The following is a 26,311-nucleotide window of genomic DNA, read 5'->3' on the forward strand; positions in this document are numbered from 1 at the left end:
TTGATCCCCCTGGCCCTGCTCCTCTGTGCCCTGCTCTCCCTGGTTCTTCTCTGCCTGGGCATCAGTTTGCCTGTGTTCCGCTCCCCCTGGGCCTTGCTACCCCTGAGTCCTGCTCCCCATGTTCCTGCTTCCATGGGCCCTGCTCCCCATGCCCTGCTCCCCTGACTTGCTCCCCTGACTTGCTCCCCTGACTTGCTCCCCCTGGCCCTGCTCCTCTGGGCCCTGCTCTCCCTGGTTGGTCTCTGCCTGGGCATCAGTTTTCCTGTGTCCCGCTCCCCCTGGGCTTTGCTACCCCTGATTCCTGCTCCCCATATTCCTGCTTCCCTGGGCCCTGTTCCCCCTGCCCTGCTCCCATGACTTGCTCCCCCTGGACCTGCTCCTCTGGGCCCTGCTCTCTCAGGTTCTTCTCTGCCTGGGCATCAGTTTTCCTGTGTCCTGCTCCCCCTGGGCTTTGCTACCCCGATTCCTGCTCCCCATGTTCCTGCTTCCCTGGGCCCTGCTCCCCCTGCCCTGCTCCCATAACTTGCTCCCCCTGGCCCTGCTCCTCTGTCCCTGCTCCCCTGGGCCATGCCCCCTCTGGGCCATACTTCCCCTGGACCTGCTCAGCCTGGACCTGCTCCACATGTTCCCTACTCCCTTGTCAAAACTCTCCTTGGCCCTGCTCCTCTGTGCCCTGGTCTCCCTGGCCCTGTTCCCAATGTTCCCTACTCCCTTGTCCCCACTCCTTTTGGTCCTGCTCCTCTGAGCCCTGCTCTCCCTGGCCCTGCTCCCCATGTTCCCTACTCCCTTGTCCCCAATCCCCTTGGCCCTGCTCCTCTGAGCCCTGCTCCCCCTTGGCCCTGCTCCCTTTGGCCCTGCTCCCCCTGGCCGTTTTCCCCCTGGGCCCTGATCCCTGGGCCTTGCTTTCTCTGGTCCTGCCTTCCTGGTCCCTCCTCCCTATGGCACTACTCCCCATGGGCCCTCCTCCCCCTGGCCCTTCTCAACCTGGGCCCTGAACCCCTGTGCCTTGCTCCCTCAGGGCCTTGCTCCCTCTGGGCCCTTCTCCCCATGCTCTTGCTCCACATGGGCCATGCTAACTTGGGCCATGCTTGCCCTGATCCCTGCTTCTCCTTGCCCCAGCTACTCCTGGCCTTGCTGTCCTGGGCCTTGCTCCTCCCTAGGCTCCACTCCCCCTAAGTCGTGCTCCCCCATGGATATACTCTTCTTGGTCCTGATTCTCTGGGCCCCGTTCCCTCTGGCCCTGCTCTCCATGACCCTACTCCCTGGACACTGCTACTCCTGGTTCTACTCCCCCATTGCCCTGTATTCCTGTGCCTCACTCCCCCTGGGCCCTGCTTCCCCTGGTCCTTCTCCCCATAGGCCTTGCTCCCCTGATCTGGCTCCCCCTGGCCTTACACCTGTAGCCTATGATCCCCCTAGCCCTTATATCCTGTGCCCTGCTCCCCGTGTTCTTCCTTTCCCTGGGCAGTACTCCAACTGATCTTGCTCCCCGCAGGCCCTGCTCCTCATGGCCCTGCTCCACTGGGCCCTAGGCCCCCTATTCTTTCTCCTCTGCACCCTGCTTCCGCTATTTCTGCTCCTCCTAGGCCCTGGTCCCCCCTTGGCCCCACTCCCCCTGGGCCCTGCTCCCCCTGTACCCTGCTCCACCTGGTCCTGCTTCCCTGGGCCCTGCTTCCCCTGGCCCTCCTCCTTTTGACCCTGCTTCCCCTGGGCCTGATCCTGGAGGCACTGCTTCCCCTGGCACTTCTTTCCCTGGGTTCTTCTCCCTCTAGCCCTGCTCCCCCTGGCCCTTCTCCCTCTGGCCCTGTTCTTCCTGGTGCTTCTCCACTGGGTGATACTACTCTGGAACTTGCTATCCCTGGCCCTGCTCCAATGAGCCCCAGTGCACCTGCGTCCTGCACTGCCTGGCCCTGCTCTGCATGGCTCTGCTCCCCCTTTCCCTGCTTCTCCTGCGCCCGCTTCCCTGGGCCATGCTCCCCCTGTTTCCTGCTCTCCCTGGGCCCTGCAGCACCTGGCCCTGCTCCCCTGGGCCCTGTTCTCTGGACCCTGTCCCCACCTGTGCTTCACTCCTCCTGGACGCTGCTCCCCCTTGGCCCTTTTCCCCCTGGCCTGCTCTCCCTGGCCCTTTTCTCCTGGCTCTACTCTCCCTGGCTCTGCCCTCCCTGGCCCTGTTCTCCCTGGCCCTGCACTCCCTGGCCCTGCTCCCCTTGCTCTTCTCCCTCTGGCCCTACTTTCTATGGGCTCTGCTCCTTCTAGTTCTGCTCTCCTTGGCCCTCCTCTCTCTGGTCCTCTTCTCCCTTGGACATGCTCCAACTTATCCTGCTCCTCCAGGGCCCTTCTTTCCCTGGCCCTGCTCCCCTTGGCCCTACACACCCAGTCCTGAACCCCTGGGCCTTTCTTCCCCAAGTTCTGCTTCTCCTGAGCCCTGGTTCCCCTGTGCCAGTCTCCCACTGAGCCTTGCTCTCACTGGGCCCTGCTCCCCCTGACCCTGCTCCCTTGGCTCTGCTCCCCCTGGTTCTGCTCCCCGTGGTTCTGCTCGCCCTGGGCTCTGCTCCCCCTAAGCACAGATCCCCCTGGGCCCTGCTCCCCCTGGCCTTTTTCTCTTGGCTCTGTCCCCTGTGCCTTGCTCCCCTGGGACCTGCACTCACTGGCCCTGCTACCCTGGGCCCTACTCCCTGTGTGCCCTTCTGCCCCAGCCATGCTCCCCTGGGAAAACCCCTGGGACGTACTCCTGCTAGGTCCTTCTCCCCCTGGCCCTGCTCCCAAGGTCCCTGCTTCCCTTGTGGCCTGCTCCCCTGGCCCTGCTCCCCTGGGCCTATTCCCTGTGTGCCCTTCTCCCCCGGCCATGCTCTACCTGGCCCTGCTCCCCTGGGTTGTTCTCCCTCTGGTCTTGCTCCCCCAGGGCTCTGTTCTATCTGGCCCTGCTCTCCTGGGCCCTGCTCCCCCATGGGCTCCACTCCCCCAGAGCCCTGTTCCCACTTGGCCCTGCTCCTCCTGGTCCTACTTCCCCAGGACCCACACCCTCTGGCCCTGCTCCCCCTGGACCTGTTCCTCCTGGCTCTGCTCACCTGAGTCTTGCTCCCCTGGTCTCTTCTCTCTCTGATCCTGCTTCCCTGTGCCCTGCTCCTCATAGCCCTGCTCTCCTGGGCCAATCCCAAATATACACTCCAGAACATCTGTAAGAGACTACGTTCTGCTCCCCTCATGAGAGCTGGAAAGCAAAGAGAAACAAAATAGAAAACAGAATAGAGACAAATGCACAGAGATCCCAGTATTCCTTTAGGTGCACATCCCCAATGAATTACTTTTATCATCTGAGTCCCACTTTCTAAAAACTTCCCACACCTCCCAATAGTGCCATCAGGTGGGGAACACAGGTATAATGGTGAATCTTTGGGGGAAACTAAAGATCAATACCAGAATATCTACCCCTTGTCCCAAAGCTCATATCTGTCTCTCAAGAAAAAAAAAAGCATTCAGTCCATCTAAAAGAGCCCACCAATCTCAATGGTGCCTGCCTTTCTCAATAGTCCTCATACCAAGTCTCCTCTGAGACTCAAGGGAACACAGTGATGATGAACCCTAAATTAAAAGTTATTTTTTCCTCTAGTCTCTTCTTTTGGATTTATAAACATAGCGTTCTTTCTCCCCACACTCTCACTGTGTCATATTGACTAACCATAGAGTTAGTTAAAAGTACTAACCCTTGTACTGGGAACTTCTCCTTGATAGGTCATAGGAAATGGCCAAATGAAAAGACATGGGCAGAAGTGTAGAGCAGATTCCGACTAGAAGTGAAACCAGATGCTCACATCTTCAGAATGCAAGCATCTAAACAATCACATTATCTTAGATTCACAGATACAGATGGCTCAATGTCCACTCGACCCAGATAAGACCCACACAACCCCAGATCCTCTAAAGGACATTCTGTCAACTCTAGTGAACTGCCCTTGGAACCACCTTCCCAAGACTGAGAGAACAATACTGAGAGAACAAATGTATAATACACTTTATACATTTCACTCAACAGCACTAAGCAAGATGAAATCAGGAGCTAGGCATTAATTTCTGACAAAAAGGATTCTAGAAAAATGAAGCCTTTCTTCTCTTACCTCTCTGCCTCTTCATTACTGGCTGTCTCAGGCAGAGAAAAGCAGCACAAACATTTTATAGTTGTTGTGATATGTCCTGATGCCCCACTCACAATGTATGCACAATCTGTAAGATATGAACACATGGTTGCCTGAATATATTTACTTCACACAGATGCCTGCTCATAAAAAAAATGGTAAACACACACACACACACACACACACACACACACACAATAGAAGTATTCTAGTAAATAATCTAGAGGTAGGTAAGAAAGCCTTAACTTTTAGTGTACAAAGTATATCTATCTCAAGACTAACTTCTTGAGACAGATATACTTTGTACACTAACTAATCCGATGCTTCTGAACACCAAACTGAAAGGGATGAGCAGCATCAGCTACCATAGCTGGTTATTGGCAGCTCCAGCACACAAAGAATATGTGCACAAAATTTACCTGTCCCAGGGTACTAACTTGAATTCCAATCCCAAATACACAAACAAAACTTCATTAACACCTCTAGACAAAAATACACCTCATGGCTTCTGACCAGATGAACATCAGATATCTGCATCCCAAATGCACAGAAACACCACCTGTTACTACATGAATTTTTGGAGAAAAATACCCTATTCAAACTAAATGTTCAAGCACATTCCTACAAGTATTCATACAGGTACAACATCAGTTGGACACATACCTGTACAACAAATACACAGCTCATATATATCCAATGAATATCTTACAGGCAAAGACCCTGGAAAACCAAAAATATACAACCAGTCATCTCTTGAACTACACAACAGACCCACATGAAATCCCACAGTTCTAAAATACACACATTCCATAATATCCAAATATATTTTCAAGCACACAATGAACCTCTCACATCTGCCAGAGTACACATCACAAGATCCCAATGAATTCAAAACACACTCAGCCACCAACAATTTATACTTCTCAAATGCATGAGACTAAACATAATTATATATCAGGACCACACATTCAATGAGCATCACCAAAATCATCAAGAATTACATGCCACAATAAACACAAAACACAATTCCTGAGAATCCTGTATACAAAGATTCTAAATACACACATCCACAAATCCATGAAGATACACCTAATCACTTGGGTGCCTACATACACACAAAACACAAAAATGCTAGTCTTGCATGCAATCACACAGAGAGTTCAATAGCAAAACACATAAAAAAATGCATACATTAATCTCTATTTATGGATCAATATATAGATAATTTCTAAACAGGAAAGGAAAGAGAGGCACATAAATATATCCAAATCATGAATATAGAGTGTCTTTGAAACATTACACAGTATTCCACATCTCCAGAATGCAACCTGCCAACATTCCTATCCACACCTAGAAATGATACAGCATTCTCCAAAGACATACACTTTGAATACTCCTAGCAACGTCATTCCCAATGAAGAAATTTATAGAATTCAACCATCCATCTACAAAGCCACAAACCAATTTGCATGCCTGAGACAAAAAATATCTCAAGAATATCATCTAAAATACACATAAGCTCACTTACAAAATCCAAATTATCACGGGCCAGTAAAACACATTTTGTTTTTACTCAAATGCTAATAGCTGTATCATGTATCCCTAAAACATATATACAAAATTCTCATAATCCCCATATATATGCACAATGTCACCTCTTCATCACATACCAGTTACAAATAACTTTCTACTTGAGGAAGTTACAAATAAATTCCTCACCTCCCAGTTACAAATAACTTTCTAATTCATACATATATGGCCCCAGAAAGCAGACATCGACTGCCATGTCCCTTAAGCACACATACTAATTGACACCTAAATATTCTCCTTGTCACAACTATTACTGATACATGCAACACAAATACACCCACACACACCTGAGCTGTGGTAGTTAATACAAACTGAAGACATAAATAATTTTCTAATTTCTACACAGTTACCCATTAGATAAAAATATGCAAATATATCAAATTATACACAAATATTATACTATCTTCATATACAAGTTAACACACTCCCAAATATGAATAACTCCTTGTCTATAAAAATGCAGAACCCTACCAACTCCACACCACACTTAAACATATTCATCCTACTACTCCACAAAATTAGTAACTGACCAGCCTTCAAGCATGCAAGTACATATACATGAATAAAGAATTTTTTTATAAAACCCCACATAACCAAGTATATGCCATATCTCAAGTACACAAATACCACTCCTCCATTTCCCAACAATATCAATAACATGACAAACCCATAGATATATACCCAAACACATTCATTAACATAGCCCATACGCAAACACACATATTACACCCAAACATCCCAAGGTGCATTCATGAGCCTAAACAAATAAACAACAGCCCTCTAAATACTCCAAACCCTGCACAGTCTCACAAGACACCATGACTTTCCCTTTTTCTCAAACAGCCACGCAGACACCATCACACATACCAGTGAATATATATCAGATTCTTATGGGTAATTTGAAAACAAAACAAACCCTAAACTTTGAATGCATATCAATATTTTAGGGAAACCAGCAACCCACAAAAAAAAGAGTACAAAACACTGAAGCCTTCTGAATTCTTACCATCCTTCCAAGAAAAGCACAGCATCTCATTTTCTCATACAAATAACCACCCCATAATTTTCATGCTCATCAAAATGAAAGGAATTTTTCCTAGCATCCAGAAATACATACAAGGGCTGCCCAACAGCCCACCAATACCACATAAGAGCATATCGCCAATTTCACTGCACAATACATGAGAACCACAAAAATTGATAAGAAATTTTTATTGCAAAATGTCTTTTGGTCAAATGGCTCTCTTATAATAATTATAATCAAAGAAATATCTTGAAAGAACATATAAGCCTTTCACCCAATGGAAATCCAATTCTCTTAGCTTATACCTGCCCTGTCTGTCACAGATTATCTGCACACTATAAACCCAGCTAGAAATGCACAAGACCTTCCCTTCTTGGAAACTCCTAGTCCAAAGTTTTGGGAGAAGGTCAGACCTGAAAAGATGCTTGCCAGAAATGTTGACCATGACAGGCATGGTGGTGCACATCTGTAATCCCAGCACCTTCAGAGGGAGGCTGAGGCAGGAGGATCGAGAGTTCAAAGCCAGCCTCAGCAACAGTGAGGAACTAAGAAACTCAGTATGACTCTGTCTCTAAATAAAAGACAAACTAGAGCTGGGGATGTGGCTCAGTGGCCAAGTGCCCCTGAGTTCAATCCCCAGTAACCATAACCTCCCCCCAATAACAGAAAAAGAAATGTTGACCACAACAAAACCCACAAACTACTCTAATCAAGAATTTTAACACATAAACTCTGATCAATTAAGTCTTGTTTAGACCTACTGGACTGGAACTCTTGGTGACATACATGAATAAGATAAGACATACACAGCCCACAATCCATAAGAGGCTCCTTTTCTGAAACACTAGACAACTGATGCACCCACCTAGGACCATTATATGTTTCTTTGAGCCTACCATCTTCCATTTCATCAGGCCAGCTTGTTGCTAATAAAGCTCATTCAAACTACTTCTCAAGTCATTGACTCTATTGGGGTATAGTGAAAAAACACACACACATGATGTAAAATGCTCAACAAAAACTAGCAAATTTTCCCCTGAAATTCTTTTGTATCAAAAATGTATGTGCTAGGGGCTGGTCCTAGGGCTAAGGTTCAGTGGTAGAGCACTTGCCTAGCTTATGTAAGGCACTGGGTTCTATTCTTAGCATCACACAAAAATAAATAAAGGAATTGTGTGCATCTACAACTGAAAACTATATATATATATATATATATATATATATATATATGCTAGCTTTTAACCCTTTCATACACAGTTCTCACAGCCCCTTAATTCATACATATAAACCTAAACATATAAGCCTAAAGCACTCTGAACATACATAAAAAACTCCCACAATCCTGAACACAAACACACATTTTTTTTTCCTTCCTCAGAATGGAAATGAAAGTAATGAATTTGAGCTGAACAGAAGTAGATTATGTTGGATACTGAAATCTGCAACCTGGATCTATTCTCAATGAAGGGACTCTTTTACCAATTTCTGGGAATGCTGCTGAAAACAGCTTTGGCTGTCAGCTCCCTTGACATCTGCATCAGCTATAGAGAGCACCCACAAGAGCTCTTACAACTTTCTAGGGTGGTTTCATGGATAAATGGGTAATAAAAAGCTGAGCACACCCCTAATGACAATATTAATCCTCCACTGACACATAAGGCTAGCTGAGACTGTTTGGGGATCTGGGTCATATTTCAACTTCTCCTCAGCCTGATTATGCTCTCTTTGAATATTACTTTAAACAAAAAAAATGAACAAACAAACAAAAAACCTGCTTACAAAACTGTCTCAGGGACTGAACTGTAAGGAACTCAACATAAGGCAGCATTCTTTGATTCCTTCAATGATTACTTACTAAGCACCAAGAGAAACTGAAAGACCATCCCTCTTATGGATATTTCATCCCACAGAAGAAAATAGACAATAAACAAATATATGTATTATGGATTCACACATGGAATTTCTGGAGAGAATCAGTAAGCAATTAAAGGAAAGGGTCTCTACAGAAAGAAGGGAAGAGCTACAAATATAAGCTTGAGGAAAAGTGCAAATGGAAGAATACATTGCCTGGTACAAAATGATTTCAATTTCTGTGGTTTTCTCTTCACTTGATACCTGAAATCTGAGTTTATGGTGTATATTTATTTTGGGGAGTCCTAGTTACCTAGTGAACCGATATTGTAGACTAACAAACACTGGAAAATTCAGCAATTCAAAGTGATAGGCATTTATCCTCTCAGGCACGGCATCTGAGGGTCAGTATTAGGGATGGCTCTGCCAGACAGCACTCCTTCCCCAGTCTGGCCTCACTCAAGTGATAGGGACATGCAGCTCTCCCAAGGCCATATCCTCCAGCAATCAGCCTCATGATGTCCTCTTGTCAATGATAGAAAAAAAAGAGGACTCCAAGCAAGGTAGGTCACACAGCAAGCTCAGAGCCAGTATACTACTAACTACAAAGTGACCACAATCTTGAGAAAGCTCGGGTTGGTTCCTCATGCAGATGCTCCAGAGACATTCCTAACCCTAATTTTCACCTTTTTATTTATTGAGGCTGTTTAACACATGTACGTATACACCCGTCGGTTGCATAAATAGATGCTAATGAAACTGAGCAGGGTTCCACAAAAGACCTCCAAAATCAAGAGAATCCCCTTCATATTCAACCCCTGCTTATAAATATTACTTCCCCTGAACATTATAAGCCACCAACCATCTGACTGGGAGGCTACTTGGCCTCTAAGTATGCCCACACTCAGCCTTTCAAGTGTGTACTTTTGCTTTGCAAACAAGCTCTTTCACTTTCCCTAAAATCTGGGCCTTAAATTCTTCTCTGCCAAGAACCCTGAAGTTTTGAGTAGATGATCCTACATTTTTGAAGACATTCTCAAACCCTTCACTGGTGACACATGCACCATCAACATATAGACAAATTACCCGTTTCTACCTAAAATAGAAAACCCTAGTACCCTGAATGTTCACATCATTCCTATAACTATACACACACATACACATGCACTAGATACAAACATATAATAGACACATGGTCCATATGCACACTGTGTAAATACTATGGGCACAGATTCCAGAAAACCACCTAGCATACACAAGTTGTCTCACACACCACCCCTAGCCAAGACTGAAGCAAAAGCCTAAAGCTCTAAAATTCCTACAATCTGCTATTCCAAATGCACAACCAGTCTACATGGCTTTTCTATTTCTAAACACACACAACGATCCCAGAATACTCACCAAATATCCATGAGTTAAAATACTCACATGACCACCAATAGCCTATAGGTTTCAAATACATAAGACCAGACACAAACATCAGGACCACTCTTTCAAGCAACATCACCAGTCTCTCTAAACATTACATTCCAGAATAAACAGAAACAGGACCCTTGAGCCCAAACATACCCAAACACTCTTATGCCTACATACAAAAACACTAATTACACAAGTGTGAGGCCCTGGGCTAAAATCACAGTACCAAAACAATACAGTCAGAAGAGCAAACACATGTACAAAGGTACAATGACTAATACACACATAACTCCCACACACTAACACATATACACAAACATTCCCAATATCTGAAATATAAGAGACCTCTCTCAAACACTGCCACATTCCACATCTTCAGAACATAACATAAACCTTATCCCCAAATATTTCCACACACATGTAGACACCCCAGCATTCTCCAAACAAATACACTTTGATATAAAAACCACATTTCTGAAAATAAACTTACGTGATTCATCCACCCCATAGATCAATATACATAAAGTAATACACATGCCAAAGACCCAAAATATTCTCTAGCATGCCACTTAAAAATATATATCAAACCACTTATAAATTTTAAAAAATTTTTATTTTTAAAAATAGAAACCAGCTCCTACATCCCCCAAATAGTAAGAAATACTTGTAGCATATTACATTCCTGTAATACGTACAAACATAATTCCCACTTTTTGGCATAAATGCACAAGCCCAGCATTCCATCAGAATCAGACAGTCTTACATCCTAGTTACATACTAGTAAGTCCCCACTTAAAACACATTCCCCCAGAAGATATTCATCAAAACTGCCAGACCCCTCAAATACTTGTTACCCATGTCCCCTGAACAATCTTACTTCACACAACTCAGATCCTAAAACACCCCACAGACACCTGAGGAATGCTAGTAACTACAAATTCAATACACATGTAAATCTCCACAAGCATCAAATAGCTACATATAAATATGCAAATATTCTATTATCTCACACTACCTGCATATACAAAGTCACACCTTTCCAGATATTCACAAAGATATAAATTATCCATCTCCCAAAATGGAGAATAACATACACTTCACAATCACACATATTCAATTGCCACTCAAGATTAGTCATAGACCTGACCTCACACAAGGAAATACAAAAATCCATAAAACAACAACAAGCAAACCCACAACTATACATGATATCCTGAATAGGCAAACATTCCCACTGCATTTCCCAAAATATACTATATACCCACCAAAAATACACCCAATGATGTTACTTAACATTGCCCATATGCACATGCACATACACATATCTTTTCCAAATAACCCATGATACAAACAAAAATTGCAGCATTGGGGGGAGGGGGGACTGCAGAGAACCACAGGTGAAATACTCCAAAGCCAAAATACAAACACCTACACCAAACTCCCTGAGTTTATATGTATTATTTCCCACACCCTCCAAATGTAACCAGTCCTACTCTCTCATTAGAGATACAACTTTCAATAATCCATCCAGACACATACAAATCTCATATTCTCACCAGCCAACTTGAAACATAACTAACCCAAAACTATAAATGCAAATAACACATTAGGAATACCATCTTCAAAATGGACATGCAACCAAAAATTCATGGCCTCTAAATTTCCACAATCCCCAAGAAGGAAAAAAGTCTGCAATATAGTCAGATGCAACCATGCACCCCACAATTCTTACACAGTAGGCAAAGGCAAAAATCAAAACGTATTAGCATCCCCAAAACCAAACTCTGACACCTCAGTGACAATGAACATTTACAAAAAAGAACACATAACTTTACTCATGTAAAAGATGAGTACCACAAAATTTAATAATAATAAAACATGACTCTATTTATTGTACACTACTTGTGGTCACACTGTTCTCCCATCATCATTCAGGTGCTCTGTCCAGAGGCTCGCACCAACAGCTAACCTATGATAGCAAGTCAGTCATGATGTGACCACATGCCACTCAGAAAACTCGGCTCAGTATTTTCCCTTGTGAAAAGTCGCTAAGATCACAGGAAAAGAGCGTCCTTCAGCTAACAACCCAGATGTCAGCTGACAGTGTCCCCAACATTCACAGATTTCACATTGAACAAGAAGATGATCATCACCACTTCCTCTGACATCGACAGGAGCCAAGTCGAGGACCTGCTGACTGAGACCCTGCTTCTCAAGCACCGCACAGGTGCCCTGAAACCCAGGGACCGCACAGGCTGTAAAGGACATGAATGGACGACGCCTCGACGTAGCACTGGACAACACACCCCTCACTTCAGGGTCTGGTGCTGATGGTCCGCGTCCTAGGGGAGGCAAGGCAGGCTCCTGGGCTGCCCTGGGAGCACAGAACCAGGCAGGGACACACTGGGGACAGGAGAGGTTCGCGGGGGCCAGTACCTCCGGGCCTATGGGACTGAGTCTGGACGCCTCCATGGCAGCCCGGCCAGCCTTTGGGAACCTGCCCTCTGCGATCGCGCCTGCGCCTTGCCCTGCTGGAGCCCTAACGGACGCCAGAGCCCCAACTGACACTGGAGCCCTTGGGTGGCAGTGCGCAAGCGCCAAAGTGCCTCCAGCGAAGGGCGTGCGCATGCGCGAAGGGTGCAGGGCGGTCTGGAAGCGCAGAGCTGCCTGCAAGAAGACCAAGGGAGTCTGAAGGCTTCTGGGTACCTCAGGAAAGGCGGATCCTCGTCCCAGAACCTCTGGGCTGGCCCTCCATTCAGTAAGTGCCATTATCCCCCTGCCACTGCTCCCCCTGGCTCTGCTCCCCTGGGCCCTTCTCTTCTGGGACCTGCTCCCCTGGGCCATGCTCCCCTGGACCCTGTTTCCCGTATGTCCTGCTCCACCTGACCATGCACCCCAGGCCCTGCACCCCATGTGTCCTGCTCCCCCTGGCCCTGCTCCCCTGAGATCTGTACCCCAAGTGTCCTGCTCCCCCTTGCCCTGCTCCCTTGGGCCATGCTCGCTGTGGTCCTGCTGCCCCTGGGCCCGGCTCCCCTAGGCCCTGCTCCACCCTGGGCTCCAATTTCCCTGGGCCTTGCTCCGCTTTGACCTTACACCTCCTAGTCCTGCTTCCCTGTGCCCTGCTCCCTGTGGACCTGCTCCCCCTGGCCTTGCTCTTCTGGGCCCTGCTTCCCTGGGCCCTGCTTCCCCTGGATCTTATCCCCCTGGTATTGCTGTCCCTGAGCCCTTCTCCTCTTGGCCCTTTTCCCCCTATCCCCAATCCCCCTGGTCCTGCTCCCCAGGGGTCCTGATCCTCCTGGCCCTGATCCCATGGTCCTGCTCTCCTTGGGCCCTGCTCCACTTGGTCCTGCTCCCCGTGGCCCTGCTCCTTCTGGCCCTAATCCCTTGGCCCTGCTCCCCCTGGCCCTGCTCCCCAGGTCCCTGCTCTCCTGGTCCCAGGCTTCCCCTGGTCCTGCACCCCTGGGCCCTGCTCCCCCTGGGGCCTCCTACCCATGGTCCCTGTTCCCCATGGGCTTGCTCCACATGGGTGGTGCTACCCCGGGTCCTGCTACCCCTGATCCCTGCTTCTCATGTGCCCTGCTCCTCATGGCCCTGGTCTCTTGGGCCCTGCTCCAACCTGGGCTCCGCTCCCCCATGGGCTCCACTCCCCCATGGGCTCCACTCCCCCTGAGTCCTGCTCCCCCTTGGCCCTGCTCTCCATGGTCCTGGTTTTCCAGGCTCCGCTCTCTGTGGCCCTGCTCCCCTTGGCCCTCTTCCCCCTGACCCTGCTACCTCTGATCCTGTTCCCCTGGGCCTTGCTCCTCCTGGCCCTGCTCCCTGGGCCCTGCTCCCTCTGGTCCTGCTCCCCATGGGCCCTGATTCCCTAGACCTGCTCCACCTGGCCCAACTCCTTTTGGGCTCTGCTCCCCCTAGCCCTGATTTCCTGGGCCCTGCTCCCCCTGATCCTCCTCTCTCTAGGCCCTGCTCCCCCCGGTCCTGCCCACCCTGGATCCTGTTCCACCTGGCCCTGCTCCCCTGGGACTAACTCCCCCCAGTCCTCTACCCCTGGGCCCTGATCTCCCTGGTTCGGCTCCCCTAGTCCCGGATTACCCTGGGCCCCACTCCCCCTGGGCTCTGCTCCCCCTGGGCCCTGCTCCCCCTTGGCCCTGTTCCCCTGGTCCTGATCCCCTGAGTCTTGCTTCCTTGGACCCTGCTCCCACAACCCCTGCTCCCCTGGGCCATGCTCCCAATGGCCATGGTACCCCTGGCCCCACTCACCCTGGCCTTGCTCCCCTGGACCCTATTCCCTCCAGTCCTGCTCCCCTGGGCACTCTCCCTCTGGTTCTGCTCCTCCTACACCCTGCTTCCATAGACCCTACTTTCCCTGGGCCCTACTCCCCCCCGCCATGCTCCCCTGGGCCTTACTCCCTCTGGTCCTGCGTCCCTTGGGACCTGCTCCTCCTGGTGCTATTCCCCTGGACCCTGCTCCCCATTGGCCCTGTCCCCCTGGTCCAGTTTCCCCAGGCCCTGCTCACTGTGGCCCTGCTCCCTCTGACCCTGCTCCCCCTGGCAGTGTTTCCCCTGGCTCTGCTCCCTGGGCCCGGTTTCCATGGGCCCTTCTCCCTCTGGTCCTGCTTTCCTGGCACTGCTACCCACCTTGCTCTGCTCCCCTGGGACCTGCTCCCCTGGGACCTGTTTCCATAGCCCTGCTCCCCTAGGCCCTTATTCCCCTGTGTCTTGCTTCCCCTGACCCTGCACCTCTGGGCCCTGCTCCCCTAGGCCATGCTCCCTCTGGTCCTGCTTTCCTGGGCCCTGATCCCCCTGGCCCTAATCCCCTGCTCCTGCTCTCCTTGCACCCTACTACACCTGGTCCTGACCCCATGGTCCTGCTTTCCTGCGCACTGCTCCCCCGGCCCTGCTCCCCTGGGCCATCCTCCTCCTGGCCTTGCTCCGATGGGCCCTACTCCCTCCAATCCTGCTCCCCTGGGCCCTCTCCCCCTGGTTCTGCTCCTCTTGGGCCCTGCTTCCATACACCCCACACCCCCTGGGCCCTACTCCCCCCAACCTTGATTCCCTGGATCTTACTCCCTCTGGACCTACATCCCTTTGGCCCTGCTCCCCCTGGTGCTGTTCCCCTGGGACCTGAACCTCCCTGGGCCAGCTCTACCTGGACCCTGCTTTCCATTGGCCCTGTCCCCCTGTTGCTGCTTCCCCGGGCCCTGCTCACTGTGGCCCTGCACCCTCTAACCCTGCTTACCCTGGACATGTTCCACCTGGCCCTGCTCCCCTGGGCCCAGTTCCCATGGGCCCTGCTCCCCCTGGTCCTGCTTTCCTGGCACTGCTCCCCCCTTGCTCTGCTCCCCTGGGACCTGCTCCCCTGGGACCTGCTTTCCCTGGCCCTTCTCCACTGGGCCCTGCTCCCCTAGTCCATGCTACCTCTGGTCCTGCTTTCCTGGGCACAGCTCCCTATGGCCCTAATCCCCTGGTCCTGCTCTACTTGGGCCCTATTTCAATTGGTCCTGCTCCCCATGGTCCTGCTTTCCTGCACAATGCTCCCCCGGCCCTGCTCCCCTGGGCCATCCTCCTCCTGGCCTTGCTCCCCTGAGCCCTGCTCCACCCTGTGCTAAGCTCTCCCTGGGCCCTGCAAGCCCTTGGCTCTGCTCCCCTTGGTTTTGCTTCCCCGCTCCCCGCTCCCTCTGGCCCTGCTCCCCCTGGCAATGTTCTCCCCAGGGCTGTGCTCCCTCTGGTCCTGCTTTCCTGGACACATCTCCCCATGGCATTGCTCCCCATAGGCTCTGTTCCCCTGGCCCTAATCCGCTGGTCCTGCTATTCTTGGGTTCTAATCCACCTTTTCCTGCTACCCATGGCCCTGCTCCCCATGTGCCCAGCTTCCCTGGGCCCTGCTCCCCTTGGTACTGCTCTCCCTGGGCGCTTCTCCTCTGACCCTGCTTCCCCTAGCCCTTGTATCCCAGGATCTGCTCCCTCTGGTTCTGCTCCCCTGGACCCTGCTCTTCTGCAATCTGCTCACCCTGTCCCTGCTACCCTGGGCCCTGCTCCCCCTGAGTATTTCTCCCCTGGCCTGCACCCCTGTGCCCAGCAACCCCTGTGTGCTACATCTCCTGGCCCTGCTCCATATGGGCCCTGATATTCCTGGCCCTAACCCCCTGGCCCTGCTCGCCCTGTCCCTGCTATGCTGGGCCCTGCTTTTCCTGGCCCTGCTCCCCTGGGCCATGGTCCTCCAGGGCCCTGCTTCCCTGTGCCCTACTCCCCATGGACCCTTCTTCCCTTGGGCCCTGCTCCCCTGGTCTTGCTCCTCATGGGCCCTGCTCACCGGGCCCTGTTCCCCATGGCCCTGGTCCCCCTTGCCCTGGTCCCTGGGCCTTAATCCCCTGTGCCGTGCTCCCCACCGCCCCCCACCCCCGGCCATACACCTCTGGGCCATGTTCCCCCTTATCCTGCTCCCCCCTGGACCCTGCTCCCCTGGGCCCTGCTCCCGTCTGTGCTCCACTCCCTCTCGGTGCTGTTACCCCTTGATCCTATTCCCCCTGGCTCTGCTCCCCTGGGCCATGATTCCTCTGGTCTTTCTTTCCTGGACCCTGCTCCCCGTGGCCTTGCTCCCTGTGGGCCCTGCTCTTCCTGGCCCTATTCTTCTGGCCATTCTCCCCTGGGCCTTGCTCCCCTGGACCCTAGTCTACTTATCCTTGCTTCCCCGGGGCCTGTTCTGCTGGGCCCTGCTCCCCATAGGTTCTGCTCTTCTGCGCCCTGATCCCCCTAGGCCCTTATCCCCCTGGGCTTTTATCCCCCTGGGACCTGTTCCCACTGGTCTTGCTCCCTAGGGGATCTTCTCCCGTTGGCCCTTCTCACCAAGTTTCCTGTTTCTCCTTTCCCTGATACTCCTGTCCCTGCTCCCCCTTTCCCTGAATCTATGGGTCTGCTCCTTGGGACCTCCTCCCCTGGTTCTGCTCTCACTGGGCCCATGTCCCCTGGTTTGCTCCCCCTGGCCCTTTCCTCCATGACTCTGCTCACCCTGGCCCTGATTCCATGGACACTGCTCCTCTGGGACCTACTCCCCCTTGCCCTACTCCCCTGGGCCCCGCATCCACTTGTCCTTCTTCCTTTGGCCCTGCTCCCCAGGGGCCCTGCTCTTCCTGGCCCTAATTCCCTTGCCCTGCTCCCCCTGGCCCTGCTCATTTGGGCCATGCTCCTCCTGGGCCCTGCTCCCCTGTTCTCTACTACCCCCTGGGCCTTTCTCTGCCTGGGCCCTGCTCCCCCTGGTCTTGCTCCCCATGGGCCCTCTTCTCCGGGCCCTTCTCCCACTGCTAACTGCTCGCCCTGGCCCTGCTCTCTCTTACCCTGTTCCCTCTGAGTCTGCTCCCCATGGTACATCTCTTTCTGGGCCATTATCCCCCTGGCATTGCTCCCCCTGGGACTCTTCTCCCTGGCTCTACTGCCCCTGGCTCTGTACCCCTGAGCCCTGGTCTACTGGGACCTGCTCCCCTGGGCCATGCTCTGCTGGGCCCTGTTTCCCATATGTCCTGATCCACCTGGCCATGCTCCCCTGGCCCTGCACCCCATGTGTCCTGCTCCCCGTGGCCCTGCTCCCCTGGGCCTTGTACCCCAAGTGTCCTGCTCCCCCTTGCCCTGCTCCCATGGGCCATGCTCCCTCTGGTCCTGCTCCCCCTGGGCCCTGCTCCACTAGGCCCTGCTCAACTCTGGGCTCCAATTTCCCTGGGCCCTGCTCCCCCTTGACCTTACTCCTCCTAGTCCTGCTTCCCTGTGCCCTGCTCTCTGTGGACCTGCTCCCCCTGGCCCTTCTCCCCTGGACCCTGCTCCCTCTGGTCCTGCTTCCCTTTGCCTTGCTCTCCTTGGCCTTACTCCCCCTGGCACTGTTCCCCGTGGCCCTGTATTCCTGGGCCCCATTCCCTCTGGACCCTTCTTTCCCTGAGCCCTGCTCCCCATGGACTTGCTCCCCATGGGCCCTGCTCCCCCAGGTCCTTCTGCCCATGTCCCTCTTTCTCCTGGTTCCTGCTCCCCCCTGGCCCTTCATCACCTTGCCCTGCTTCCCCTGGGTCACCTTCCTTGGGCACTGCACCCCCTGGTTCCGCTCTACTTGGGCCCTTCTCCTCCTAGCCCTGCTCCCCCTAGCCCTTTTCTTTCTGGCTCAGCTCCCACTGGCTCTGCTCTTCTGGGCTCTGCTCCTCTAAGACCTGCACCCCTGGCCCTGCATCCCCTTGCCCTGTTTCCCCTGTGTCCTGCTACCCCTGGCCCTGCACCCCTGGGCTATGCTCCCTCTGATTCTGCTACCTCTGGGCTCTGCTCTTCCTTGCCATGCTTCCACGGGCCCTGCTTCACCCTGGGATCTGCTCCCCCTGGACTCTGCTCCCCCTGGGCCCTGCTCCCCCTTGGCCCTGTTCCCACTGGTCCTGATCCCCTGAGTCCTGCTTCCCTGGACCCTGCTCCAAAACCCCTGCTCCCCTGGGCCATGCTCCCAATGGCCATGGTCCCCCTGGCCCCACTCACCCTGGCCATGCTCCCCTGGGCCTTACTTCCTCTGGTCCTTGGTCCCTTGGGCCCCGCTCCTCCTGGTGCTATTCCCCTGGGCCCTGCTCCTGCTTGAGCTCAGCTCTCCCTGGACCCTGCTCCCTATTGGCCCTGTCTTCTGGTCCTGCTTCCCCAGACCCTGCTCTCTGTGGCCCTGCTCCCTCTGACCCTACTGCCCCTGGCCATGATTCCCCTGGACCTGCTCCCCTGGGCCTGGTTCCGATGAGCGCTGCTTCCACTGGTCCTGCTTTCCTGGCACTGCACCCCTTTTGCTCTGCTTCCCTGGGACCTGCTCCCATGGGACCTGCTTTCCATGTCCCTGCTCCCCTGGGCCCTTTTTTCCCTGTGTCTTGCTTCCCCTGGCCCTGCTCCCCTGGGCCCTGCTCCCGGAGGCCATGCTCCCTCTGGTCCTGCTTTCCTCGGCCCTGATCCCCCTGGCCCTAATCCCCTGTTCCTGCTCTCCATGCACCTTACTACACCTGGTCCTGACCCCGTGGTCCTGCTTTCCTGCACACTGCACCCCAGCCCTGCTTGCCTGGGCCATCCTCCTCCTGGCCTTGCTCCCCTGAGCCCTGCTCCTCCCTGTGCTATGTTCTCCCTGGGCCCTACTACCCCTTGGCTCTGCTCCCTGTGGTTTTGCTTCCCCGGTCCCTGCTCCCTCTGGCCCTGCTCCACCTGGCCATGTTCTTCCCTGGGCTGTGCTCCCTCTGGTCCTGCGTTGCTGGGCACTTCTCCCCATGGCATTGCTCCACATAGGCTCTGTTCCCCTGGCCCTAATCCCTTGGTCCTGCTATCCTTGGGCCCTGATCTACCTTTTCCTGCTCCCCATGGCCCTGCTCCCCATGGGCCCAGCTTCCCTGGGCCCTGCTCCCTCTGGTCCTGCTTTCCTGGCCAGTGCTCCCCATAAATCTGCTTCTCTGGGACCTGCTCCCGCTGGCCCTGCTCCCCTGGGCCCTGCAACCCCTGTGTCCTGCTCCCCGTTGCTCTGCTCCCATGGGCTCTGCTCCCCTTGGCCATGCTCCCTCTGGTCCTGCTTTCCCAGGATCCTACTCCCCCTGGTCCTGCTTCACCAAACCCGATTTCCTCTGACCATGCTCCCCTAGGCCCTACTCCCTCTAGCCCTGCTCCCCTTGGCCCTGCTCCCCTCTGGCCCTGCTCCCCTGGGCCCTGCTCCTCCTTGTGCTCCACTCCCCCTGGGACCTGCACACCCTGGATCCTGCTCCTAGTGGTCCTGCTTCTTAGCACCCTGCTCTCTCTGGCCCTGTTCCCCTGGCCCTGTTCACCCTGGCCCTGCTCCCCTGGGCCCTGTTCCTCCTTGGGGCCTGCTCCCTCTGGCCCTGCTTCCCTGGGTGCTGCTCCACCCTGGCATTGCTTCCATGGGCCCTGTTCTCCCTGCCCCTTATACCCTCTGGTTCTGCTTTCTTAGGCACTGCTTCCCGTAGCTCTCCTCCCCTGGGCCCTGCTCCCCTGATACCTCCTCTCCCTGGCCCTGCTCCCTGGGGCCTGCTACTCCTGTGTCTGGCTCTCCCTGGTCCTTCTCCACTGGGCCCTGTTCCCCTGGGCCATGCTATACCCTGGCCCAGCTCCCCTAGGCCATTCTCCCTCTGGTCCTGCTCCCCTTAGGCCCTGATACCCCTGGCTATGCTCCCCTTGGCCCTGCTTCCCCCTAGGCTCTGCCCCATCTTTGCCCTGATCTCCTTTGACCCTGCTCCTTCTGGTCCTGCTTCACTGGAGCCTGCTCCATTTGACCCTGCTCCCTCTGGCTGTGTTCTCCCTAGCCCTGCTCCCCTAGGCCGTGCTCATCTATGCCCTACTCCATCTGGTCCTGCTTTCCTGGGCCTTGCTACCTCAGGCCATTCTCCTTGGGCCCTGCTCTCCTGGGCATGCTTCTCCTGGACCTGCTCTGCTGGGCCCTGCTCCTTCTGAGCCCTGCTCTTTGAGCCCTGCTCCCCCTGGGCCCTGCTCCATGAGTCCCTTAACCCGTTACTCTACTTCTCCTGGGCCCTGTTCCCCCTGGCCCTGCTCCCCCTTTCCCTGCTTCTCCTTGGCCTGCTTCCCCAGGCCCTGCTCCCCTTGGTACTGCTCTCCCTGGGCCCTTCTCCTCTGACTCTGCTACCCCTGGCTCTTGTTTCCCTGGCTCTACTCACTCTGGTTCTGCTCCCCTGGACCCTGCTCCTCTGCGACCTCGTCGCCCAGTCCCTGCTACCCTGGGCCCTGCTCCGCCTGAGTATTTCTCCCCCTGGCCCTCCATCCCTGTGCAGAGCAAACCCATGTATTGTGCTTCGCCTGGCCCTGCTCCCCATGGGCCCTGCTCTTCCTGGCCCTAATCCTCTGTCCCTGCTCGCCCTGGCCCTGCTCTCCTGGGCCCTGCTTCCGCTGGACCTGCTCCCCTGGGCCATGGTCCTCCCGGGCCCTGCTTCCCTGTGCACTACTCCCCATGGACCCTTCTTCCCTTGGGCCCTGCTCCCCTGGTCTTGCTCCTCATGGGCCCTGCTCACCAGGCCCTGTTCCCCCTGACCCTGGTCCCCCTTGCCCTGGTCCCTAGGCCTTAATCCCCTGTGCCGTGCTCCCCACCGCCCCCCACCCCCAGCCCTCCAACTCTGGGCCATGATCCCTCTTATTCTGCTCCCCCCTGGGCCCTGCTCCTCTGGGCCCTGCTCCAGTCTGTGCTCCACTCCCTCTCGGTGCTGCTCCCCCTTGATCCTGTTCCACCTGGCTCTGCTCCCCTGGGCCATGATTCCTCTTCTTTTCTGGGCTCTTCTCCCCCTGGCCCTGCTCCCTGGGGGCCCTGCTCTTACTGACCCTAATCCTCTGGCCATTCTCCCCTGGGCCTTGCTGCCCTGGGACCTTATCTACTGATCCCTGCTTCCCCTGGGTCTGTTTTTCTTGGCCCTGCTCACCATTGGTTCTGCAATTCTGCGCCCTGATCCCCCTAGACCCTTATACCCCTGGGCCCTGTTCTCGCTGGTCTTGCGCCCTATGGGCCCTGCTCCCGTGGGCCCTTCTTCCCATGTTTCCTGTTTCTCCTTTCCCTGATACCCCTGTCCCTGCTCCCCCTTTCCCTGAATCTATGGGCCTGCTCCTTGGGACCTGCTCCCCCTGGTACTGCTCTCACTCGGCCCATGTCCCCTGGTCTGCCCCACCTGGACCTTTCCTCCATGACTCTGCTCCCGCTGGCTCTGATTTCATGGACACTGCTCCTCTGGGACCTGCTCCCCCTTGCCCTACTCCCCGAGGTCCTGCATCCACTTGTCCTTCTTCCCCAGGCCCTGCTCCCCATGAGCCCTGCTCTTCCTGGCCCTAATTCCCTTGCCCTGCTCCCCCTGGCCCTGCTCATTTGGGCCATTCTCCTCCTGGGCCCTGCTCCCCTGTTCTCTACTACCCCCTGGGCCCTTCTTTGCTTGGGCCCTGCTCCCCCAGTCTTGTTCCCCATGGGCCCTCTTCCCTGGGCCCTTCTCCCACTGTTAACTGCTCCCCCTGACCCTGCTCCCTCTTACCCTATTTCCTCTGAGCCTGCTCCCCATGGTACATCTCTTCCTGGGCCATTATCCCCATGGCACTGCTCCCCCGGGCACTCTTCTCCCTGGCTCTGCTCCCCCTGGCTCTGCTCCCTGGGCTCTGCTCCTCTACGACCTGCACCCCTGGCCCTGCATCCCCTTGCCCTTCTTTCCCTGTGTCCTGCTACCCCTGGCGCTGCTCCCCTGGGCCATGCTCCCTCTGATCCTGCTCCCTCTGGGCTCTGCTCTTCCTTGCCATACTTCCACGGGCCCTGCTTCCCCCTGGGCTCTGCTCCCCCTGGACTCTGTTCCCCCTGGGCCCTGCTCCCCCTTGGCCCTGTTTCCACTGGTCCTGATCCCCTGAGTCCTGCTTCCCTGGACCCTGCTCCCACAACCCCTATTCCCCTGGGCCAAGTTCCCAATGGTCATGGTCCCCCTGGCCCCACTCACTCTGGCCTTGCTTCCCTGGGCCCTACTCCCTCCAGTCCTGCTCCCCTGGGCACTCTTCATCTGGTTCTGCTCCTCCTGGGCCCTGTTTCCATAGACCCTACATTCCCTGGGCCCTACTCCCCCCGCCATGCTCCCCTGGGCCTTACTCCCTCTGGTCCTGCGTCCCTTGGGCCCTGCTCCAACTGGTGCTATTCCCCTGGGCCCTGCTCCTCCCTAGGCTCAGCTCTCCCTGGAACCTGCTCCCCATTGGCCCTGGCTCCCTGGTCCAGTTTCCCCACGCCCTGCTCACTGTGGCCCTGCTCCCTCTGACCCTGCTTCCCCTGGCCTTGTTTCTCCTGGCTCTGCTTCCCTGGGCCTGGTTCCCAGGGACCCTTCTCCCTCTGGTCCTGCTTTCCTGGCACTGCTCCCCCCTTGCTCTGCTCCCCTGGGACCTGCTCCCCTGGGACCTGTTTTCCATGGCCCTGCTCCCCTAGGCCCTTTTTCCCCTGTGTCTTGCTTCCCCTGGCCCTGCACCTCTGGGCCATGCTCCCCTAGGCCATGTTTCCTCTGGTCCTGCTCTCCTGGGCCCTGATCCCCCTGGCCCTAATCCCCTGGTACTGCTCTCCTGGTGACCTACTACACCTGGTCCTGACCCCATGGTTCTGCTTTTTTGCGCACTGCTCTCCCGGCCCTGCTCCCCTGGGCCATCCTCCTCCTGGCCTTGCTCCCCTGAGCCCTGCTTCTCCCTATGCTAAGCTCTCCCTGGGACCTGCTCCCCCTTGGCTCTGCTGCCCCTGGTTTTGCTTCCCCAGTCCCCAAACCCTCTGGCCTGCTACGCCTGGCCATGTTCTTCCCAGGGCTGTGCTCTCTCTGGTCCTGCTTTGCTGGGCACTTCTCCCCATAGCATTGCTCCCCATAGGCTCGGTTCCCCTGGCCCTAATCCCCTGGTCATGCTATCCTTGGGCCCTGATCCACCTTTTCCTGCTATCTATTGCCCTGCTCCCCAGGGGCCCAGCTTCCCTGGGCCCTGCTCCTTCTGGTCTTGCTTTCCTGGCCAGTGCTCCCCATAACTCTGTTCCTCTGGGACCTGCTGCCCCTGGCCCTGCTCCCCTGGGCCCCACAACCCCTGCGTCCTGCTCCCCCTGGACCTGCTCCCATGGACTCTGCTCCATTGGGCGATGCTCCCTCTGGTCCTCCTTTCCCGGGATCCTGCTCCCCCTGGTCCTGCTTCACCAGACCCCACTCCCTCTGGCCCTGCTCTCCTAGACCCTACTCCCTCTAGCCCTGCTCTCCTGGACCCTGCTCCCCTCTGGCCCTGCTCCTCTGGGCCCTGCTCTTCCTTCTGCTCCACTCCCACTGGCCCCTGACACCCTGGGTCCTGCTCCCCCTGGTCCTGCTTCATAGCACCCTGCTCCCTCTGGCCCTGTTCCCCTGGCACTGTTCGCCTTGGCCCTGCTCCCCTGGGTCCTGTTCCTCCCTGGGCCCTGCTCCCTCTGGTCCTGCTTCCCTGGGTGCTGCTCCCCCTGGCATTGCTCCCATTGGCCCTGCTCTCCCTGGCCCCTGCTCTCTGGTGCTGCTTTCTTAGGCACTGCTCCTCCTAGCTCTGCTCCCCTGGGCCCTGCTCCCATAGGACCTTGTCTCCCTGGCCCTGCTCCCTGGGGCCTGCTACTCTTGTGTCTTGCTCCCCTAGGACCTGCTCCCTTGGGCCAGGCTATACCCTGGCTCAGCTCCCCTAGGCCATTCTCCCTCTTGTCCTGCTTCCCCTAGGCCCTGATACTCATGGTTCTGCTCCCCTTGGGCCTGCTTCCCCCTAGGCTCTTCCCCATCTGTGCCCTGCACTCCTTTGACCCTGCTCCTTCTGGTCCTGCTTCAATGGACTCTGCTCCATTTGGCCCTGCTCCCTCTGGCTGTGTTCCCCCTAGCCCTGCTCCCCTGGGCCCTGCTCACCTAGGCACTGTTCCCTCTGGTCCTGCTGTCCTAGGCCTTGCTCCCTAAGGCCCTTCACCCTTAGGCCCTCCTCTCCTGGGCCTGCTCTGCTGGGCCCTGCTCCTGCTGAGCCCTGCTCTCCTGAGCCCTGCTCCCCCTGGTCCCTTCCCTCCCTGGGCCCTGCTCCTCCAGTCCCTTAACCCCTTATTCTGCTTCTCAAGGGCCCTGTTCCCCCTGGCCCTCCTCCCAATTTCCCTGCCTTTCCTGAGCCTGCTTCCTCAGGCCCTGCTCCCCTTGGTACTGCTCTCCCTGGGCCCTTCTCCTCTGACCCTGCTCCCCTGGCCCTTGTATCCCTGGCTCTACTCCCTCTGGTTCTGCTCCCCTGGACCCTGCTCCTCTGTGATCTGCTCGCCCTGTCCCTGCTACCCTGGGCCCTACTCCCCCTGAAAATTTCTCCCCTTGGCCCTGCACCCCTGAGCCCAGCAAGCCCTGTGTCCTGCTTTCCCTGGCCCTGCTCCCCATGGGCCCTTCTCTTCCTGGCCCTAGTCCCCTGGCCGTGCTCGCCCTGTCCCTGCTGTCCTGGGCCCTGCTTTTCCTGGCCCTGCACCCCTGGGTCATGGTTCTCCCGGGCCCTGCTTCCCTGTGCCCTACTCTCCATTGACCCTTCTTCCCTTGGGCCCTGCTCCCCTGGTCTTGTTCCTCATGGGCCCTACTCACCGGGCCCTGTTCCCCCTGGCCCTGTTCCCCCTGGCCCTGGTCCCTGGGCCTTAATCCCCTGTGCCGTGCTCCCCACCGCCCCCCACCCCCGGCCCTACACCTCTGGGCCCTGCTCCTCTGGGGCCTGCTCCCGTCTGTGCTCCACTCCCTATCGGTGCTGTTCCCCCTTTATTATGTTCCCCATGGCTCTGCTCCCCTGGGCCATGATTCCTCTGGTCTTTCTTTCCTGGGCCCTGCTCCCCCTGGCCCTGTTCCCTGTGGTCCCTGCTCTTACTGGCCCTAATCCTCTGGCCATTCTCCCCTGGGCCTTGCTCCCCTGGGCCCTTGTCTACTGATCCCTGCTTCCCCTGGGCCTGTTCTGCTGGGCCCTGCTCCCCATAGGTACTGCTCTTCTGACCCTGATCCCCCTAGTCCATTATCCCCCTGGGACCTTATCCCCCTGTGACCTGTTCCGGCTGGTCTTGATCCCCATGGGACTTTCTCCCGAGGTCCCTTCTCCCTATGTTTCCTGTTTTTCCTTTCCCTGATACCCCTCTCCCTGCTCCCCCTTTCCCTGAATCTATGGGCCTCCTCCTTGGGACCTCCTCTCCCTGGTACTGCTGTCATTGGGCCCTTGTCCACTGGTCTGCTCCCCCTGGCCCTTTCCTCCATGGCTCTGCTCCCCCTGGCCCTGATTCCCTGGACAATGCTTCTCTGGGACCTACTCCCCCTTGCCCTAATCCCCTGGGCCCTGCATCCACTTGTCCTTCTTCCCCTGAGCGTCATCCCCACGGGCCCTGCTCTTCCTGGCCCTAATTCCCTTGCCCTGCTCCCCCTGGCCCTGCTCATTTGGGCTCTGCTCCTCCTGGGCCCTGCTCCCCTGTTCTCTACTACCCTCTGGGCCCTTTTTTGCCTGGGCCCTGCTCCCCCTGGTCTTGCTCCCCATGGGCCCTCTTCTTCGGACCCTTCTCCCACTGTTAACTGCTCACCCTGGCCCTGCTCCCTCTTACCTGTTCCCTCTGAGCCTGCTCCCCATGGTACTTTTCTTCCTGGGCCATTATGCCCATGGCACTGCTCCCCCTGGCACTCTTCTTCCTGGCTCTGCTCCCCCTGGCTCTGTTCCCCTGGGCCCTGGTCTTCTGAGACCTGCTCCCCTGGGCCATGCTCCGCTGGGCCCTGTTTCCCATATGTCCTGCTCCACCTGGCCATGCTCCCCTGGCCCGGCACCC

This window comes from Ictidomys tridecemlineatus, chromosome 13 (assembly GCF_052094955.1).
Source record: "Ictidomys tridecemlineatus isolate mIctTri1 chromosome 13, mIctTri1.hap1, whole genome shotgun sequence".
Lineage (NCBI taxonomy): Eukaryota > Metazoa > Chordata > Mammalia > Rodentia > Sciuridae > Ictidomys > Ictidomys tridecemlineatus.